The sequence below is a fragment of the Rattus norvegicus genome, chromosome 14 (genome assembly GCF_021556685.1).
Source record: "Rattus norvegicus strain SHRSP/BbbUtx chromosome 14, alternate assembly SHRSP_T2T, whole genome shotgun sequence".
Classification (NCBI taxonomy): Eukaryota; Metazoa; Chordata; class Mammalia; order Rodentia; family Muridae; genus Rattus; species Rattus norvegicus.
The window spans coordinates 66,705,909-66,725,805 of record NC_141547.1 but is presented as its reverse complement, the minus strand read 5'-3'; the positions used below and the strand labels follow the sequence as shown (position 1 = coordinate 66,725,805).

At 37.9% G+C, this 19,897-nt stretch overlaps 1 protein-coding gene and 1 pseudogene across 4 annotated transcripts in view; one reads left to right on the top strand and one right to left on the bottom strand.

Annotated features, from left to right (window-relative positions):
- The window catches only part of Kcnip4 (potassium voltage-gated channel interacting protein 4), a 1,160,852-nt gene that overhangs the window by 283,188 nt on the left and 857,767 nt on the right, over positions 1–19,897 (bottom strand).
- Dkc1-ps1 (dyskerin pseudouridine synthase 1, pseudogene 1) lies at positions 18,770–19,615 on the top strand (annotated as a pseudogene).

Genomic DNA, 19,897 nt, shown 5'->3' with positions numbered 1-19,897 from the left:
TCAGAAACATCATTTATACTTGTTTACAGATCAATGTTAAAAACAAACCAGCCTGAAGGGATTAGCTGTCTGAATGAATGACATTTTCCTCTTTAATGACACAAGCTGCATTGAGAATGTTTTCTCAGATCCACAGACTGTTTCAATTTCATTACCATTTTCAAATGCAGGATGCCCAAGACTAGAATGGCCTTTAGCTCCAGCCAAAATTTCTAACTACCGAAGTTCAAGGGAGCCCTGGTCTTTTCCCTGAGCAGGCTTTCCAGTGTTTTCCAAGGTTGAATTCTAGGTTTCTGAGGACAGCCCCAGTAATTCCCAGCAGATCTGATGGGCTTTCCTTTTTCATGCACCAATGGCAGGGTCCATTAATTTTCAGGCGCTGTATAAACCCCATGTGGGATCCGAAGTGTTTGTGGAGATTACATACTAGGGAAAGGGTTACTGAATGAATTAAAAGTAAATATCACTTTCTCAAACTCAGGCCTGGTAAACACAGCTTGGGGAAATATTTCCTTTTGCTTGAGCTTGGACCCTTGAAGGTAGGCAATGTGGTACTTTCAGACTGAATTAGGTCTGAAATGTTATATGACTGGTCCTCTGGTTTGGACCCGTCGGATCAGTTCACTAAGTGGTTCTTTCTTACTCTCTGTCCATTTATGGAGCCCAAAGGCAGTCTGCAATGTAAGAGACACACAGGGCACTTTATAGTCCAACAAGATCAATAGGACAACCCAGTAAAGGCCCAAAGCAATTTCCTCCCATTCTCTTCAACTTGCAATTACATCTGCTGCTAATGGCCATGGGTCTGGACAGCAGTTACTGAAAGTTCCTAGGGTTCAGTGTTTTATGGGAGGGAATATAGCTTTGTTTCTTATCTAAATTGCCAGTCCATTCTTGTTTTCATCATGAATACCCTAGAGAACTGTTGTCACGCTCCTGATTTTGACAGAAATGATAGTTCAGATGCACCAAGTTGGTCACGGAAATACCGAAGTAAATTTCATGGCACGACTCTCATCATTTCAAGTGCAAAGTATAGCTGTTGATCACGTAATTATGCTGTGTAACAGTAGCAGTAACAAACAGTAACTACTGTGGCTGTGTCAGCCCTAACGTGCCAATGAAATTTACAACAATCCAACCCCACAGTACGAGCCCATTCCTTTGGGCCCAGCACACCCTCATTGGTGGTGATGTCTAGTTCTGGAAAAGTAGAAAAATTTCAATCTAGGACCCCAAAGCATCGCAACTGAGAGGCCAACCAACAAGGGAAAACTCACAGAAAAAAATGAAAAAAAAAAAACAAAGTGAAAATTAGTGCAGTTTTCAGTACAATATAGTTGGGCAAACCAGGGAATTCTGTCCAGTTCTCCTTTGGCCCATGCTGTCAAGAATAATAATCTGTTACCTCTTTCAGCATTTGCTTCCTCTAAGATCTTCCTGACTCATGTGACTGACTCACCTCTGCCCCCAACACCTCTTGGATTCTTGTAGCTTCTGAATCGAGAGTTAGAATACCAGAGGTTCCTGACAGTTGATTGCTTACTGTGTCTTATAGCTGTATTGATTAATTAGGTGAGAAAGGCTTGAAGCCCAACTCTCTGGCTTAAAGCCATGTCCAAAGAAATCTGAAGTGCATTAACTCCTTTCTGCAGATGGGCCTGGGCCAGAGACATTGAAAAACTTCCTTACTTAGCTTCCTTCCCTTCCTCATTTCTAGCTCTACTGCCATCCCACTATTTCCTCCCTTCTGCTGGGAACTGTCTTTAATAAGTCACTTGCTTGGGCAGTCTTGTTTGAGAGTCTGCTTAGGACACAGTGTACCATATGCCATCTATTACCCATGTCATATTTGTGTACATGTACAGTGTATTTAACCTGTACAACAGTCCTCCAAGGAAAGTATATGTCAGAAAGTGTAGACAACCTGTTCTGTCTCATGGAGTCAAGGGGTAGTAGAAGCATGTGTCTCTTCTAGGAAGGGGAGAAGGAAGAGGGAGGATAGATAACGAACACATACAGTGATACTAGAAAATAACATGTATTACTCTAGCATGGAAAGGTGGCTATTGTTTACAGTTTGTTTATGAAGAACAAGAAAAACAACTTTGAAATCTCCAAACACAAAGAAATGCATTTCTTTATAGAAGCTGAAAATATTTGCAGATTGCACATGTGTTACTAATCTACCACACGTCATTCCACAAATATTATAATCATTTTGTGCTAAGGATATACAAAAATTGGACTTAAATGTATAGAATATAATACAGTCTCATTCTCAAAATTAACAGCACACATACGTGTGCCTCTTGAATTCACAGCTTGACCTTCCTCTTTTAAAAAAAGAAATATTTTTTTAAATTTCCATTCCAAATGTTGCCCCCCCTTCCTGGTCCCTCCTCCCAGAGATCTTCACCCCATCTCCCTCCCCCAACTTGCCCTTTGAATCATTACATTTACACTCAGAACTGGCAGGGACACACAGTCCAGATATGCTGCTGAGAAAACATCACACATAAAGAGAATGGTTTATTGCTAAGTAGGCTATGTACAAATGCTGAATTCTTACCAAAACAATTTGTCACTTTAAGGAGGCAAAGCTAAGCATATCTTATATTCTGTATTCACTGAGGAATAATAGATTAAGCATTAAATGGTTCTTAATCTTGACCTTGGAAGCAAAATAAGTTTTAAAGAATGCTGTATGAGTCATCCTGTGCACATTTTTGAAATATAGTACTTGTGTTTGAAGTGCCTAGATTCGCTGTAACACGGTCTTTACTGGAGACAAATCTTTGCAAACAGTAAATCAATAAAATCACCCTTTGTGCCCACTGAGGAAGCTAAGAAGCTTGGCAGCAAATGACAAAGGTCTAACAAACCTTCAGCTAAGATTTTTTTATAGCGAGTTAGTGCAAATTAAAGACCTCAAATGGAGAGAATTATTGCTAGCTGTTAGCTTGATCCTTCTCATTAGGAACTTCCACTGGGCTTCCTTCACACAATTAGCTTTATAAAGTAGCCCTGAACACAAACAAAAGAACCCTTCTCTCAACTTTCTTATAAAAATATTACTTTCCAATTGCCATTGCATTTGCCCCAAAGATTCCATTCTCGTTTGATTTAACTTTATTAGCTTTGGGGAATGGGGATTCATGGATGTCACAGGCTCAGGTGGATTCATGGATGTCACTAACACTAGAATCATTGCCAACAGTCCCATGGGACCATCACTTTGTCTTCCTTTCTGGACCTTCCAGGGTAGATAGATAAACAAGGCCTACGTTCCAAGCTTATTTTATATTGAAGAACATTATCTGCAGTTAGTAACATTAATGAAGGGATAGAATTAAGGTCATTAAGGTCTGCGTAGCACTGCACACACAATTGGAGAAGTTTCTCAAATGGGTTAGATTGTCATAAAACAGAGTCATATCTTCTAACACTATTTTCAAAATCCAGTCAAGTCGTATACAATAATGCATATATCAATGGTGATAGAGACTTTAAAGTGCAATATCTCAAATTACATGAAGTTTTTATCAAATGGTATTTATTTTAATATAGCAATTGTTTTTTAGATGCTGAGTGCAATTTTAATTTTGAAACAACCTATATTGTAAGAAAATAAAAAAAAATTATAGCCGAGACAAGACAAATCAATTCTCTATACCCTTTGTTCTCTGCAGCTTGTATTTTTCAAGTATTAGCCCCAAGGAACTCTTTAGCTTCTACTGCAAAGTTTGCAGTGAGGCTCTCTAGTCATATATGTAATATCTGTAAATGCAAATAATTTAAACTATCACACAGCTATCACACAGAATATAGAGACAACTGACTCTCAGTTAATGGCGCGCATGTGCGTGTGTGCGTGTGTGTGTGTGTGTGTATGCGTGTAGTGTGTATATGTGTGTGTATGCATATAAGAGCAATTTTATAAGTCTTTTCTTTGCATGTATACTTCATGAACATCTGGTCTATCATGTTGAATTATAAATAATTATATGAACTTTCTTCCTACTCTCTTACTGCCTAAAATATTCTAGTTTCTCAAGCACATTCATATGTAAAATTATAAATTCATATTTTAACAAAGTAATTCCACAAGATAGTGTCAAATTAAAGTAATAGTACCTCAATTATAGTGCAAGGAAGAGGAGAAGGTTCTCTCAAATAAGCTATCGCTCACAATTCAGAATCCCTGCATCTGGAGAATACAGAAATATAATTTCATCTCTTGTATATAACAATATAAATATGACAACTCAGATTTGTCAGCCAGTGCATGGATGAAATCAGTATTGAGCAGAAGGGCTTAGTCAGCAGCATTTTTCCCTCATGTCTGCTTACTTGTTTGAAATAGAAGAAACAAAAACATTGGTAAACAGTGGGGCCTGAGAAAGGTACAATGAAAGAAATGTTTGTGTTTGGATCACTAAGGGTTCTGGTGAATCCAGATGTGTCACAAAAATGGGGAATTTATGGAGTAGGCTGATTGGTCTGTTCTTGCTCAGTATTTGAGTAGTCTGGAACTTTGAGTACCTGGGGGAACATATGGTCTATTTCTCTATTTTACTACATTGTAGAAAATATTTAGCAGGCATTAACTGGAATAGCTGATAAGCACGAGGAGAGCGACACAGACAAGGAAGGAAGTTCTACTAGTCTTCATCATGCTCGTACTCCTGTAATGTGGGACTAGATTATAATTTAACAAATTTGATTGAAATGAAACAAATGAATCATGATACTGACATGTTCTTGTTAAGGGTCTGCTCTATTTTCTACTTAAAAACACACTGAAGAAATCCCCAGAACCAATGGTGCTGTATAAAGTCTTCATATGTCCCAAATTACTTTTAATTATCAATGATCCTTCTTATCATGTATAGTTTTATGCATGTTTGTATGAATGCTATGTGTTGTATGTGCTATGTATGTATGTATGCCTCCATAGCATGTATGTGGAGGTCATAAAATAACTTTCAGGAGTCAGTTCTTTCCTTCCACTGTGGGTTAGGAGGACCGGATTCAATTCTTCAAGCTTATGGGGCAAGCACTTTGAATGAGCACTCCTGCTGCTGGCCCAGATATTTATTTTCACATACATAAATAATATTGTCAAAAATGAACCCTCATGTACCAAGAATTATGCAAACTATTTGTGAAAAGTACTTCACTAACAATTCCTGTGCATGTGAAGAAATGAAGGCACAAAACAAACTTGGAGAAACATACTTCAAATTTATGGGATGCAGAAACCCCTGTATCTCACTATTATACTATGTTTTCTGAATATTTTATTTTAGTTTCCAGCAGCATCCCATCGTGCCTGATTTAGAATTATGGTTTATATACATATTTACATGTCAGAATTCTGGAGAAGAAGCTTCTCCAGTGTTCTAACAGCCATTGCCCACTCTAGTGCCCAATGAATGCTCTATCATGGGTTTCCCAAAACTGGACAATTTCAAGTCTTTGTTGGAACCTACAGATCCTCCTAGAGGTCGGTAACAGCTTTCTGTTCATGCTGTCCTTGTCATATCTCCACAGCAGTGTCTCATGTCCCTGCAATAGGATTCACATACCAATTTAGTAATAAATATTAATGTGGATTTTAGTTTTTTCAAACTGTTTCTTCATTCTGGTTCTTTTCTCTCTTTTACAAATATGAAACAGTCCTACTAAAATCAAGGACTAGACAAGGCTGCCCACTCTCTCCCTACATATTCAATATAGTTCTCAAAGTCATAGCCAGAGCAATCAGACAATGAAAGGAGGTCAAAGGGATACAAATTAGAAAGGAAGAAGTCAATATATCACTATTTGCAGATGATATGATAGTATACTTGTGTCCCCAAAATTTCCACCAGAGAAGCCTTAATCCTGGTAAATGACTTCAGGAAAGTGGCTGGATATAAAATTAACTCAAACAAAGCAATACCTTCCTCTATTCAAAGTATAAACAGGATGAATAAGAAATTAGGGAAAGGACATCTTTCTCAATAGTCATAAATAATATAAAATACCTTGGTGTGACTCTAACAAAGCAAGTGAAAGATCTGTATGACAAGAACTTCAAGTCTCTGAAGAAAGAAATCAAAGAAAATCTCAGAAGATGGAAAGATCTCCCATGCTCAGGGACTGGCAGGATTAATACTGTAAAAATAGCCATCTGTGGAAAGCAATCTACAGACTCAATGCAACCCCCCATCAAAATTTCAAATCAATTCTTAATAGAGTTAGATAGAGCAATCTGCAAATTCATTTGGAATAACAAAAACCCCAGGATAACAAAAACTATCCTCAACAATAAAAGAACTTCTAGGGGAACCACCATCCTTAACCTCCAGCTATAATACAGAGCAATAGTGATAAACATTGTATGGTATTGGTACAGAGTTAGGTAGGTAGATCCCTGGAATAGAATTGAAGATCCAAAAATGAACCCACAAACCTGTGGTCACTTGATCTTTGACAAAGGAACTAAAACAATCCAGTAGAAAAAAGACAGCATTTTCAACAAAGATTGCTGGTTCAGTGGGCAGTCAGCATGTAGAAGAACGCAAAATGATCCATTCATATCTCTTTGCACAAAGCTCAAGTCCAAGTGGATCAAGGACCTCTGCATAAAACCAGATACACTGAAACTAATGGATGAGAAAGTTGGGAAGAGCCTTGAGCCATGGTCGCAGGGGAAAATTTCCTGAACAGAATATTGATGGTTTATGCTATGCTTTAAGATCAAGAATCAACAAATGGGAATTCATAAAATTGCAAAGCTTCTATAAGGCAATTCTGTAGGGCAAAAGATACTGTCAATAGGACAAAATGGCAACCAACAGATTGAAAAAAGATCTTTACCAATCCTACCATCCAGTAGATGGTTAATATCCAATATATACAAAGAACTCAAGAAGTTACACTATAAAGAACTCAATAACCCTATTAAAAATGGGGAACAGAGATAAACAAAAAATTCTCAACTGAGGAATATCCAATGGCCTAGAAGTACCTAAAGAAATGTTCAACATCCTTAGTCATCAGGGAAATGCAAAATCAAAACAAATTTGAGACTCCACCTCACACCAGTCAGAATGGCTAAGATAAAAAAAACTCAGGTGACAGCAAATTCTGGCAAGGATGTGGAGAAAGAGGAACACTCCTCCACTGTTGGTGGGATTGCAAGCTGGCACAACACTGTGGAAATCAGTCTGGTGGTTTCTCAGAAAACTGGACATAGTACTACCTGAGGACCCAACTATACCTCTCTTGGGCATATGCCCAAAAGATGCTCCAACATATAACAAGTTCACATGCTCCACTATGTTCATAGCAGCCTTATTTATAATAGCCAGAAGCTGGAAGGAAACCAGATGTCCTTCAACAGAGGAATGGATACAGAAAATGTGGTACATTTACACAATAGAGTATTACTCAGCTATTCAAAACAATGACTTCATGAAATTCTTAGGCAAATGGATGGAGCTAGAAAATATCATTCTGAGTGAGGTAACCCTGTCACAAAATAACACACATGGTATTCACTTACTGATAAGTGGATATTAGTCTAACACTTCGAATACCTAAGATACAATTCACAGGCCATATAAAGTTGAAGAAGAAGGAAGACTAAAGTATGGGTCTGTCAGTCCTTCTTAAAAGGGGAAACACAATACTCATAGGAGGTAGAGGGCAGGAGGGACTTGGGAAGAAGGGTGGAGGGAGAGAGGGGTAAAGGGAGGGAGGATTAGGTATGGGAGGAGACTGGGATGATATACAGAGGATCAGGTATTTGAATCGAGGTGTGTAGCAATGGGGGATGGGGAACTAGCAGTAGCCGACAGTAAGACCCAGAAGCCAGGAAAGCAGGAGGCTCCCAGGACCCATTTGAGTGGCATTAGCTGAAATACCCAACAAAGGGGAGAGAGAACCTGTAGAGACCATATCTAGAGGGTAGGCAAGGACCCCAGTTGGGGGAATTGGGCCACCTACTCATCTCCAAATTTTTAATCCAGAATTTCTCTTGTCTAAAGGAAATCCAGGGACAAGGAGTGGAGTAGAGACTGATGTAAATGCCATCCAGAAACTGCCCCACCTGGGGATCCATCCCATATGCAGACACCAAACCCAGACACTATTGTGTATGCCAAGACGTGCATACTGACAGGAGCCTGTTATCTCTGTCTCCTAAAAGGCTCTGCCAGAACCTGACAAATACAGAGGCAGATTCAGGCAGTCAGCCATTGGACTCAGCGTGGGGACTCCAATGGAGGAGTTAGGGAAAGGACCAAAGGAGCTGAAGGGGTGTGCAACCTCATAGGAAGAACAACAATATCCACTAACCAAACCACCCAGAGCTCCCAGGGTAAACCACCAACCAAAGAGTACACATGGAGGGACCCATGGCTCCAGCAGCATATGTAGCAGAGGTTGGCCTTGTAGGGCATCAAAGGGAGGAGAAGCACTTGTCCTGTGAAGGCTTGATGCCCCAGTGTAGGGCAATTCCAGGGAGGGGAGGCAAAAATAGGTGTGTGGGTAGGGGAGCTCCCTTATAGAAGCAGGGGAAAGTGTGATGGGATAGGGGGTTTCAAGAGGGGACACCTGGAAAGGGATAACATTTAAAATGTAAATAAATAAAATACCAATTAAAAAATATAGACCTTCCCACAGATGCTAGCAAAGTTCCAACATTACCTTCAAGTACACATATCAGATTTTCCTATCAAGTTAAGAGCATCTTTGTCTTTCTTTTCTTTTGTTTCACTATAACACAAATCTGATAAAACTTTGGTTCCTCTGTTTGGGACACACCCTCATCTCCCCATATTTTTAATAATGCTTAGCTAGCTTGTGTTATCACAACTCAGATTCTGGAGTTCACATCTCCAGTATCAGGATGGTTATCAGGATCCAGCCTTCTATTTTCAGTGTTGATGCATGAGACGGCATACAAGGAAGGGACTCATGATTGGATATGGCAAAACAAGCAACCTTGGTCATTCATTAGAAGACGTTTGTGCATTTTCCATAGACATCAATTAAAATTTTTTTATGCATTTTGAAATAGTGTTTTATTTTTTACTTCCTACTTCTCTATGAACAAGAGTGTATATATCACCATTTAAGGAAAATGAAACTCTATACTTTGGTGTTACAAATTACTGAATTCTAGATTCATCTGATAGAAACAAGCATCCTACCTCTGTGATGGCTTCCTGATGCCCAAGATGCCTGAATGCTCAGTGTTTGTGTATATCACTTTCACTGGGATCTAGCATTCTAATAGCATCTTCTTGCTCTACTCCATGCCTCTCACACCCTTCTAGAACATGCTGACTTTGCCTTTGGTACCTTGTTTTCTCCCCATGCACAAATCTTGTGATCCCTCCTTATTTATGTTTGCCACTCTACTTGTGTGTCTGCTTTGACACTTTGTCAGTTGGAAACATTTTTTGGTGAATCCAGTCATAATTGATCATACAATCCAATAGGATTATCCATTATTCTCCCCTGAGCTCTGATTGGTTCTGCTACATAAATAATTCCCATAGAAATAATGACACTATCAAATTTAACTGTCATTTCTTAGGGAAAGATAAAGCCTAAAGATTTTCTTGCTAGATATGAATTATAAAAGAATATATTTCAAAATAATATATCATCTATCTATCTATCTATCTATCTATCATTTATCTATCTATCTAGTCTATATCTAGGTAAAAATAAAGCAGAGTAACTGGCTGGCTGTATATACTTCACAACAAAGAGCATATGGAGACAATCACTATTACTGAAGGTAATGGTCTGTGAACTAAACCTTAAACACTGATTTGCCTTCACCGAATCTATGGAAAGAAAAGGTTGTGGTCCTACACATTTTGTTAAATGATTAACAAAGAAAGCATTGTATAAATATTTATTATTTCACATCCTAATTAGCATACACACAATTATTCTTTAATACCAAAATTGTGGTTGGCAACCTTATCAACTATGTCTCAAAGAAGCTTATTGAACACAAGTCCATCCTCTCTAAAGCGTGCTACAGCTTCTTGTTAGAAGGAAACACAGACAACACTTTTGTAATGAATCTAAAGGTCATTTTAATGAGTGAAATTAATAAATCAAACATAAAGTTAGGAAAACTCTTGAACTAAACAAATGGTGTTAAAGATACTCATTTGTAATAGAACAAGCTAAACAACACTAGCAAGTCCATCACGTTGTCTGCTCTTCCCTCGGAATGTCTGTTCTGGGCAGGCATCATATGTGCCACTTAGTTCATGGCTCCAAATAGCTTCCTAAGCATCATGTTGGATTGGTAGTAACAATGTGCTTTTACAAGTAACCAAGTACACATATATGGGATGTATGAACAGTAAGGGCAATAGTTTACACAGAAAGGTCAGGAAGACTGCTGTTATTAAAATGATTTGGGTATCTTTGGATTGCTATGATTGTAGGAGGATTACATTAGTTCTCAGAAAGAGTGGTTTTAGAAGAGTTTTAGCCAGCATCATCAGTTGTGCTGTACATATTTCAAAGTCAGAGATTCAAAGGAGATTTCAAAGTCAAATTCTCCTCAAGCTTACTGGTATTTTTCCTTTTCTATTTGATGTCATGGAAAATGTCAGGCACCCAATCAAGTCTAGATGCACATATGGCTTCTACCACTTACAGTCATGGCTTTCTCATCAAGACACAGAAGATCGTAATTACACGTTCCTTATCTGTGTTAAGTCCTTTACTGTGAATTGTTTATTAGCACACAGTATCTCCTTTCTCCACTGAAATGCCTTGAAAGTCCCTGTGAGTGTGTTCCCTGGTACAATGCGTCTCAAATTTTCCTGGCACTGTATTTGCCTGACATTCTGTTAAAATGCAGAATGATACAGAAAGTTTCTGGGATAATGTGTGAGATAACTCAATATACTGTACTTCCAACATCCTTTATACTACTGAGGCTATGGGTTCTTGAATGCACTTTGAATGACAAAATCGCACATTATTAAAAATAACTTATCTTTACATATCAGAAGTTCTGTTTTATTCAAAGTATTTTCTTCCTCCATTCTCCGCAAGCATTTATTTACAGACCAAAGTTCTCATTTCCAAGTAAAATTGAACTCAGGCAACAGAAATGGAGAATCATAGCAAAAATTGCTGCTAATTCTCCTAGTTTCCTATGCAACATTCTTTTTGATCCCACTGAGGATAGATAATATCTAAGTTTAGATGAAGGGCATATCTAATAACTATTCTTAGCATACCTGACATGAAGCAGACGCTCTCAAGTGCATATTTTAATTCATAGAGTAATAGAACTGTGAGAAAATGGGCAGAGAAATTTCAAGTAGAAAAACATGAACAAAGTATTACAACATAATTTTCATTTCAAATTGAAATGATATCTATAAATTATTATGTTTTCACGTGCTAGGCATACTATTGTCTAAGTAGTGAAATACCCCGGAAATGAGTAACTATAGGAATAATTAGATAAGGGTTCCTGCCTGTAATGCTGTAAGATACTGATTTTCTTTTAAGCTTTTAAATGGAAAACCTTTAAACAACAGATCAGGACATTTTGACATGCCATGGTTGACAAAGTACTTTTGTGAGTGTAGAATATTTCTAGACCCCTTTTCAGACATAATTGTGGTGACTAAAATTCTCTCAACGATGAGAAATGTTTTTTTTTTACACTATTTTGAATGCATTGTAAAAAAAATAGAGAACAGGGCACAGCATGATCATAACTTTCAGGAGAAAAGCAGTGCTGTTCACTGCGTTCTGAGGAAGGAAGAGAATCTGAGATTAGAAGGTGACTGGGATGATATCACAGATGCAAAGCTTATCCGGTTCTCTGAGACACCAGTGTCTTGGGTGGCTGTTTCGAGAAGTGGGACGAAACAGGGCAGGCTGTTGAGTATTTCTATTTTGTTGAAGTTTATTATGAAATATTGATCTCTTTCTCTACTCAGCTTTTGCCCTATCTCTGAAGATACCAATTCTTTTATGCCTTGACATTTCTGTTTTGAGTTTCTTCAGACTCAGTGGTAAACAACCAAGAAGAAAGGAAGATTCAGACTTTTAAATAAGGTCAGGGAATATTCTGTTTGGAATAGGAGAAATCTTTGCAAGGGAGAGAGGTAGATTGAAGAAGAGTGTGTTACTAATTTATTAAAGACAGTAATATCTCTACATTTTACTTTTACTTTCAGCCTGTCCTAAGATAAGATGCATCCCCTCCTGTTACCCTTAGACCATGGGCACAAAGAGAGGGAAGCATGACTATGATGTCACAGAGATCTTGTGACTCTGATAAAACTCACCACTAAGATGTAAAGGGTTTCATGGAGATCATGTCTACAGGAATGGTTATTATAAACTAACAATTCTAACTGAATTTGACTATCCTTTTTATGACAGGCATTTTGATAAACCATGGACACACATAATCTTACAGCAATGCAGCCAAGGAAACCATTATTCCTTTTGACACATGATGAAATTCCTTCTAGAAGAAGTCAACAGCAAGTTTCTTATCTCAAAAATAGCAGGCATGGAAGTCAAGTTGTTGGCTTTTTTGGGGTGGGGGGAGACTCTCGACTCTCTGCATATAGGTATCGTGACAATCAATACTAGAAAGTTACTTAAACCTATCATACCTGGTAAAAGTTTCAAAGACTTTGTTTTCAATCTGTTACTTTGTCAGTCTCATTTTACCAACCAAAAACGATAGCCAAGTATTATTCTCAGCTATCAAATGACAAAGAGCTTATACTAATTTGACCATTGATTTCCTATAAGTGCAGCCAGCCTAGTCTGCCTTTCAAATTCTCTTCTAACAGTTAATTTTTATTATTATACTTTGTCACTTGTCTTTAAAGCTCCCATCACTCTCTTTTAATTAGTACCCTTTTTTATTGTGCAAAGTAAAGCATCAGTGACAATAGCAATCAACATTGATAGCTCTAATACATCTTGGAACAACATTTTTTTCTTTTGCATCCCATCTCAGAAGTCAGTTTTCTTTTTCTTTTCTTTTTTCATTTTCCTTATTTTTCAATTGCTTATTTTTTAATTTACATTTCAAATGTTGTCATCTTTCCTGGTTTCCAGTCCATAAACCCCCTATCCCATCCCCCTCCCACTTCTACGAGAGTATTTCCCCAACCAACCACCCACCCCTTCCAGCCTCCCAACCCTGACATTCCCTTACACGGGGGGGGGGGGGGCGTCAGCCTTTGCAGGACCAAAGCTTCTCCTCCCATTGGTGTCCAATAAGGCCATCCTCATCTACATATGCAGCTGGAGCCATGGGTCTGTCCATGTGTACTCTTTGGACAGTGGTTTAGTCCCTGGGAGCTCTGGTTGGTTGGTATTGTTGTTCTCATGGGGCTGCAAACCCCTTCAGCTCCTTCAATCCTTTCTCTAAATCCTCCAATGGGGAGCTCTTTCTAGAAGTCATTTTTCAAATTTCTACCCAACATGATAGTTTCTGTATTATTGTAATTAGCCATATTAGTCAGATTAAGCAATTCTTCTCCTTTTGAAGAAATAACCAAGCTTTCTCTCTTGGTGGGATATCAGAACAATGGCATTTTCTTCCTTTTACGTTAGTTTGATCATGAATTTACTGCAATGTAATTAGGAAACTCAAAACTAAAGGAAGAGGAGAGGTGAAAACGGCCCTGAATCGTCTTGACCTGGATATGACACTTGCCACCTTTATGTTTAAGTCCATCGAATAGAACTACAATCAGATCACCCTAAGTAATCCCAAACACAAATGACTGGATGTTTAAAAATATTTTTTTCTGCTTCCCCTCTCATACTGTCCTGATAATCCCTTTATGTGGTGATAGACTTTGTTTTATTTGCCGTATTAACAAAATAAAATAGTATAGTATCTGAAACATAGTAGGTACTCTGTATGTAGTTGTTGAGTGAAGAAAAACTCAAGATACATTTCAGGTGGTTCCACAATTTTTTTATGATTATTTCACTGAGAAGTGACCTGTGTGTCTCTTGCAATTTATCTTAATGAAAGATGATAGAACTATGAAAATGATGTGCTTAAGAAACCAACAGTGTTCAATATCTTCTCGGTGCATCATTATGAGATAGCCAAAACAGTTTAATCTCAAAGCAGCTATGTAATAAAGAGTACAGCCAACTATTTGGAGGAGAGGAATGGAATGGGGGAAGAAAGAAAAGACCTAAGTAGGAGCTAGGGTAGAGGGGAAAGAAGAGAGGGAGGTGGGAGGATAGAAATGTGGATAAATTTAACTAATAGCAAAAGTTAACTATAGGCTTTTAAAAATTGTGCTTAATAGATGGAAATGATGTGAAAACATCATGCCTCTTGGCAATTTACACCTATTTTTTGTGTTTTGCATCCTCTCTTGAAGTGGAAAATAAGGGGTCCAGAATGAGGACCCCAAGTGACTAGATGTTAAAGAGACCAAAGGCAGAATCATTGTATAGGAGTAATTAAATTTCCTGATGCTTTACCAAGATGTATTCCCATAGAGTTGTTAATGAAACATATGTATGTATGTATGTGTGTGTGTGTATATATATATATATATATATATATATATATATATATATACATCTCTCTCTATATATATATATATATATATTCCCTCAACTGCCATCTCTTTGAGAAAATAGCTCCCAGGGTTACTGTCTAAATGAACGTTGCCTATTTGAGACTGCCACCTCTCACATCAGGAATGCAGTTTCTCCCCTCAGAATTGTATTTATTTCCATGCATTAGCTCCTTTGCCAATCTGAAAGCTCCTCTAGGAGTGACACCCATGTTTTATTCAGGTTTGTTTCTCTGTGAGGCTTAGCTCTTGGGCCTGACTCCTTTGAACACCCCAAAACAAACGTCATTTTTCTTTCACTTATTTTCACATCTATGCCCTCTTCTAAGACAGACCTTTGCGAGTCACTTCACAGTTTAAAAGAGAATACATTTAAACTCTGATAGAGAAGTACAGTGAGTGACAAGCCCAACAGCACAAAGGAACAAAGTGAAATAGTTTCTGTGCATTTTTCTGTGTAACTTTGAACTTGCATTTGCTTTTATTATTGATAATTTTAAACACACCCTAAAGTAATAAGTATGTTTCCCTGATTACATTATTACCTATCATTAGACACTGGGCAAAAGGAATCAGACTATAGAGGTAAATGGAACTCCTGGTATTAAATTTTAAAAGACATGGGTTCTATCCAAATACTACTTTTTCTCATAACAAATACTGTTTGATCATTCTCAGACTAACAGTGAGAACAAATCAATTTATCACTCAACTTTTAAATGTTCTTGACCCCCAAAACAACTTAAACAACAAACCTCAAAATAGCACAAGCAGAGTCGTCTGCCTCTGGCATTCGAGAGTGTACTTCAAATGAGCAAAGACACCTGGAAGACTTAGGCTACTCTAGCTTGAGAAAGTTTTAAATGAAAATTGCACACGTTTGAGAAAGGTACACACCACTACGTTTTTACAAGATGGAGAAAGTTTAGTCTTTATGGTTCTTGCAAGTTCCAAATAGTCTGGCTTCAGGTCAGAATGTCTCTTCAAAATTGTGGAAGTCTTAGGACCACGAGATGGCTTCGAATGTAAAGGTGCTATGCAGGTGTGATGCCCACCGCACACCCAATAGACAATAATAATAAATGTAAACAAATAAATACGGGCCTTGTTTAGATTGGGAATAGAAAATTACTTGGATCCGAGGTCTAATGAGCTTTGTGAAACAGCTGCACAAGGGACTCTTCTAAATCACTTGTTGGAATGTAAATGACACAAGTCACTATGGGTGTAAGTGCAGATATAATCACAGTGAGGTTTGCACATCCATATCTATTGAGGCATTATTCACAAGAGCCAAGTGATGGAGTAAATCTAAATGGTCATTAACATATGAACAGATAGAAAGCAGTATGTATTGTAAAAATAGAATGTGGCTCACTATAATGAAATATTATTTACATGAAAATAGGACCATCAAACGAAATGAAATAAGCCAGACATATTCTCCAATATCTCTACTATTTAGAACTTACATTATATAGTTAGGTTATAGTTATGGATATATGTATCCATAGTTACATACATCAAAGTAGAAGGGAAACTCTGTGAAGAGGAAGGATTAGCAGGACTGGGGAGTAGAACGGAGTGGAGAGTGGCTGAGTAGATACAGTTAAGGCACACGATATGGAAACCAAAATGTCATTTCGAAACCTATCATTTTGAATTGAATAATATAGTGAGTTTTTAATTTGATTTGCTTTTTTATAAAATTCCTCATCTCATTTTTCCTGTTCAATTTTCCTTGGTCCTACTCTGAAATATTAAATTGCCATCATGCCCTACATTTTTAGATACATTGTGTCATTTTATACTACAGTTTGTAATTGAGAATTTTGCTAAGGTCCTTTTCAGGGAATTTTATTTTTTCTCTTAACCTTTAGATCTTAAATAATTTAATCTAGAATGTGCACACACAGCCAAAATGTCAATGAAATTGTTTTCCAGGAACCTCACCAGAAATTCTTGACTTATGATGAAAATATGTGTGAAAGGACTCCTGGGTTTAGGGCCAATGACTGTCTTCTTCTGCTCAAACAAAGAAGTGGCCTATTGTATTTGAGGGATTCTGACCTTCTACACCATTGAGCTTATATTCATTAAAATTGTGCTAAATAGTTATATTTAAGACTTTAAGGAAGTATGAAATGTTGCATTCTAAGTCAATAGGATGACGTTCAATAAGAGAATGAAGTGAATTATTTCACTTCCAGACATTAGAATATTAGAATATTAGTCCACACTAAATACTGACCTAATAGGCTATAAAGAACTCTAAACCATTTCTATGTGTCTTCATTTAAGCAGTTCCATATAATTCTTAGTACACAAGTTTATGAAACATGTACACACACATGTGTGCATGCACATGCATGGGCGCACACTCACGCACGCACGCACAGACACACACAGACACACACACACACACACACACACACACACACACAAGGCCCAGTGGTTTCCAATATTTGATGGAATTAGGGACATGTAAGGGAGGAGGGGCTCTGTAGGGCAGTGAATATACTCCATACTCAATTATGATTTAATGGCTGATAAAGTTCATTAAACATTTAACATAAGTCACAGATCATGCAAAGGCATGAAAAGACCTTCACATGGACATGGGGTGCATTGTTTTAGTGGAAGATCATCAAGTGTTAGTAGACTCAACTGATCGATAGGTAAAAGTAATACTGTAGACAGTTGCATATGCATAGAAAAATACATGAGAAGTTTCTGTTTTCCTGTCAGTCTAAAATTGCTCAAAACTGAAGTGAGTCTTAAGAACACAGAACACAAAGTCAAAGGTGAAGATGGAGCAAGGTTTCATTGCTATATAGTCAGTGACTGAAAGCAAACTTTTGTCTATGGCCTAAATCACACTAATCATTCTCCTTCACCGTCTTTGAAACAAGTGGGTATCATTTGGTGTGCAAAGACGAAATCTTATAATTTTTATAGCTTCTCATTATAAAATCCATCACTTAATAGTTTCTTCTCAGTCTTGTTTCTTGTCTTTACAAATCCAAATTGTCTATCTCCATATTGAAGCCTTTCTTTCTAGGGCCATGCTTTGTCTCTAACACATACAGGGCATTCCATACTATACTTGTCCAAGGTTCTCTTTAAGGCTGATATTTTATCCAATGTCTCTATGTCTTTATTCTCTTACTGCATTACTTGTTTGTTTACTCACTTAGGCACCCTGCAGGCAATTAACTCTTACCATACACTATTGTGTTTGAAGAGACCATGAAATAAGATTCTTTCTACCTTTCTGCACCTTACTATATGCATGGGTGAACAAGGCTGATAGTTTGGACTACTAGAGATGAAACCCACAAAGCCTTTTGTTCTTGTTATGCTTGCTTGGTTTTCAACTACTAGTTTTATAGACAATGTATCTATATGCCAATTTTTAAAAACATGTGACTATGAGAAGGTTACTAGACTATTGGGTTTAAATGATGTCATAAAGTAGAGTCCTCATATTAAGATTAGTGGTCTCATAAAAAGAAGTCTATCAGAGTCTCCTAGCTTGTGCAGCTTTGGTGGAACACATTCAGTGCAGTGAAAAATATCAGACGTAGAAGTAATTACTTTCCCAAAGAAGTATATAAAAGAAGAAAGAAGACAGGAAACCATTACTAAAAGAAGGTATAGCTGAAATACAATATGCTGAAGAATTTCTAATCAAACTAGATTCTAAAGTGGCTCAATTGGGCACTTCTCAGTGACCCTTGTTACTAAAGAATTTTTACAAGCTAAATATAAGGACAACACACATTCCTTGTGGTTTAATTTCTCTGAAGAGGGAGATTGGGGATTATGTCAGGACATGTTTTTCTTAATCTTGTCAAGCCCTCTAACACTCTTCTCATGAGGTAGTAGCCTGGTTTTGAAAAATACTTTGGGTATAAAAGGCAGGCCACAGTTGGACACTGAATCCCAAAGTGACTGGTTGTTTGTGTTCATTGGAGGAGCCATGCATTTGATAAAATCACAACAGAATTCAGGCAAAGAGTGAGTGGAAACTGTCTGGCTGCATGGTGCCATTGAAGGGGGCATGCAAATGCCCAGTTTCAGCAACCCTGCTTATTGTGGCAGAAAAGAGGCAGCTTTGAGTTAGGAGTACCTAAGAGAGTGAAATGATAGAATATGATCCTTAAAGATTAGGAATCTTTTGAGTGACCTATGAAGCTGTCATCTACATTTGGACTCTAAGTATACACCTTGCTAAAAGTTGGTGGTCGGATGCAGGGCTTAGAGGGTACATTCTGGAGTCACAGGTAAAAAGAACCACATGGGGACAATGAATTATGTACTTGACATTCAGTGGCTGTATGATAACCATAAGGATGAGAATTACTTGCAGCATTGTTATTTACCTGTTGGAAAAGCTGTTGACATCTTATAAACAGAAGGTTATAAAAGATAGTGCAATGAGTGAATCTTCTGTGGGGCCAAGAACGTGCTTCCAGGTATTCTCTGATATGAGGAAACATTGAGTTCAACCAGAAGATTGTACTCATTACCACCAAGGGGAAGCCATCTGTATGACTATTGTATCGATGACTACAGTGATAATTTCTCTTTGTGACCCTAGTATAGTACCCAAGAAAAAGAGAGTGATCATGGAGAGACCCACTTATCCTCCCAAGTGGGGTTTAGGTCCAAGGGTCAGCCAGAAGATGATGAGGATCAAGCAGGATCTTTTGAAAAGGCATGGCAAACCCACAGACAACAACCCTGCAACCTGGAAATAGGATTGTGTTGACTATAGTGATTCTGGCAAGAATGTGCTTGTTGCTGAAGCCGTACAAGCCCCTCAGGTAGATGCTGAAGCAGTGAAAATCATAAAGTGGAAAAGGGAGAGCGAGAGTGAAAGTGACGAGATGCCCCCAGCAGTTTCCCAGGTGAAGGAGCAGAAGGAGGAGGTGGAGAAGGAGGAGGAGGAGGTGGAGGAGGAGGAAGAGGAAGAAGAGGAGGGGTAGGAGGAAAAGCAAAAAGTGAGCTAGCAAGAGGGAATGAGCTGGAGATGAGGACAGAAATGCCACCAAAAAGAAAAAGAAGAAGAAAGTAAACGTGATGGAAGAGATATCTGAATATTAAGGTCACCTCTTGAAGCATTATGTCCAGCTAGGAGGAGAAATGAAAGCCTTATTGAAAAAAACTTTTTGTTTAGGGAGTAGAAAAGAAGTCCCAAAGAGAGTAGAGTCCTGGTACACTTTGTATGTCACCTGTGAACTCAGTAGTTAGTTGGTGTGGTCATCTCA